The sequence below is a fragment of the Megascapheus bottae genome, chromosome X, assembly GCF_031878675.1.
Source record: "Megascapheus bottae isolate mThoBot1 chromosome X, mThoBot2.hap1, whole genome shotgun sequence".
Lineage (NCBI taxonomy): Eukaryota > Metazoa > Chordata > Mammalia > Rodentia > Geomyidae > Megascapheus > Megascapheus bottae.
Genome location: NC_143547.1, coordinates 97,154,790 through 97,157,704, shown reverse-complemented (window position 1 = coordinate 97,157,704; position 2,915 = coordinate 97,154,790). Strand labels below are relative to the sequence as shown.

At 40.3% G+C, this 2,915-nt stretch overlaps 1 pseudogene; it reads left to right on the top strand.

Moving 5' to 3' along the window:
- Positions 1 to 555: 555 nt before the first annotated feature.
- LOC150041632 (cytosolic 5'-nucleotidase 3A pseudogene) lies at positions 556 to 1,559 on the top strand (annotated as a pseudogene).
- The last annotated feature ends 1,356 nt before the right edge of the window (positions 1,560 to 2,915 follow it).

Sequence of the window (2,915 nt, the reverse complement as noted above, 5' to 3'; positions counted from 1 at the left end):
TCTGATATATTGAATTTATTTGTATTTGGTTATTTGAAATTTGATAGGGAAGGGGGGAAAACCAAGACGTGTGGGGGGTGTGTGGGGGAGGGTAATGGGTACCAAGACATGTGAAAGGGTATGAATGTATGTGAATTACTGCACCTTCTATCTGGCAAATATCATGTAACCCTTTTACTAATTACAATAAAAAATAAATAAAAAAATAATGTAACTGTGTTTTTAAGGATGCATTCATAAGAAAGACATTAAGACTCTCTGTTGTGCCAAGATTGTCCCATGTTCTGGGAATGACCCCCTTCCCCTCTTGCTCAGGGCCCATGTACTAGGAATCAAAAACACATGTTCCCGGAACTAGCCTGGAGTTGAATCTCACGTGGCAAAAGCCCAATGCTCAGTGGTTAGACACCTGAGCTCTGACCAATCTTGAAGCGACCAGTGGTTCGAAGTTACCAAATAGCCAATCAGGTGATTGTAACTATGGAATTCCCCTAAAACTTGTTTGTATAAAAGGTGTGTAAAATCTTTGTTCGGGGCCGCTTAGCGTTGCCGGCTATGTACGGGTACGGGGAGGTCAAGTTCAAACTCGTAATAAACGACACTTGCTTCTTTGCTTTGACTTCGGCTTCTGGTAGTTCTTTCAGGGTCCTAGGAATTTGGGTACAACATCTCCTCAAGTGTCTTATATTCTAGACATGTAAAAACTAAACGAATCCAACAGGCTCAAAATACTACTAGAAAAAAATACATTGTGTAAGTGTATGTGTATGAAAATATCACAATGAAACCCACCAAAAAAAAAGGAGAACAGGAGAAGAGTAAAGAAACTTAATGTAGGTGGCAGGGCATCCCGGCCTTTTGGCCAGGCACTTGGCTCTGAAGCCCTGGCTCTGAAGCCCTGCAGCTGTTGTTCATGTGGGTCGTGTGTAGTGTTCTGGCTTGAGGTACTGGAGGCCAGCATGGACTGAATGGCCCGCCTTGGCCCGGATCTGTGCGTTGGTGGTGGGGGTGGTGCTGGCTCAGTACGTTTCACCTTGAGGAGGAAGACCAGCTGCAAAACCAAGATCATGGAGATGAAGAATGAATAATCTAGAAATGCAAGTGTCTGTTGTGCATTTGGAAATGATGCCAGAATTCCAGAAAAGTTCAGTTCATATCAAGAACTTTACACACGTAGAAGAAATCATCTGTGTTCTTTCAAAGGAGGAGCTGCTAAAGTTCAGATCATCACAGACTTTGACGTGACAATGAGTAGATTCTCCTATGATAGAAGAAGGTGCTCAACATTTCACAATGTCATCGACAACTGCAAGTTTGTTACTGACGAGTGTGGAGAGAAGTTGCTGATGCTGAAGGAGAAGTATTATGACATCGAAGTTGATCTTGACCTTACCGTGGAAGAAAAGTGCCCATCCATTATGCAGTGGTATACTAAATTGCATGGTTTGCTTATTGAGCAAGGTATAGAGAAAGGTAAATTTGAAGAAATCGTGGCCGAATCTGACATCATGCTCAAGGAGGGGTATGAGAATTTCTTTGATAATCTGATTTTTTTTTAAAGAACTTAAAACAGCTGCCGGGCGTGGTGGGTCACGCCTATAATCCTAGCTATTCAGGAGGCTGAGATGTGAGGATCGAGGTTCAAAGCCAGCTCAGGTACTAAAGACTGTGAGACTGTTACCTGCAATTAACCACCATAAAACCAGAAGTTGGCGCTGCGGCTCTAGAGGTAGCAGGGTAGCCGAGGGACAATGCTCAGGACCAGAATCCCACGACTGACAAAAACAAAACAAAACAAAACAAAAAAACAAAAAAACTTTAACAGCCAAAAGTAGAAACCTATCTCCCTGTTCATCCACAGCGAGCCTTTTTTTTGAAGGTATCACAAAGTCTTCGACTGCAGGAATGGTTTTAGTTTTGTGAAGTGGTGACAATCTATCTGATTTTTAGTGTGGCTGCTCTGTTGTGGATTGTGATGACCTCTGTACTTGTGTTACACACCTGACCACTTTTTCCTAGGAAACACTGGCAGGTAAGTCTGGAACACAGCTACTCGTGTTGCCAAGTATTGCAGATTTTCTGTTGCATTGACAGTACTTCTGTAGACATCTATGCAAAGCCTTTTCATTTTCAACTCTGCCATCTGGGCTGTATATTTCAGCAGTGACTGTACCAGTCACCTACCATTGGTTTCCTTTCTCATCCCTCCTGTTCCTCCTTCCTTCTGTGACAGTTCAGTCCCAACATCCTAGTTGTAGTGGCTATTTATTTTGGATGATTTTTGAAAAGTCATGTACTGTAAGTACAAGCCAAAAAAAACAAAGAGATTTGCAAGGAAAATGCAACCTGCTCTCCCTAAAATACTGAGGCCTGTGAAAATCATTATTCACCACTGAAAATCTCTGCAGTGTACTTCCTTGTGAATTTGGAAATACCAGATTTGGAACCAATACAGTTTCCATTCTAAAAAAAAGAGACATAATGTAGATGGATGTAAATATCACAATGAAATCCGCTTTTATAATTAATTTATCTTAAAATATTTTTTCATATATTTTTATTGTAATTAATAGAAGGGTTACATTATATTCAGCACATAGAAGGTGCATTACTTCACAAACATTGATACTCTTTCTAAGGTCTTGGTCTCCATTTCCCTCCCCAACCCCCACCCCTCATCTTGTTTTCCCCTCTTCCATATTCTATTTCAAATAATCAAATAAACATATATACAATATATCACATAACAAGCTAAAATACTGTAACAATAAAAATAGTTTGAATACACTAAAAATGTTGAATCCATTTCAGCTTTTGATAAATGCTACAAAGCATGAAAGTCAAATGACTTTGAAGTGTGCCTATGTGATCTGGAAATTTTCCTCAGAAAGGAAGATCATTTAGCACAGGGTAAC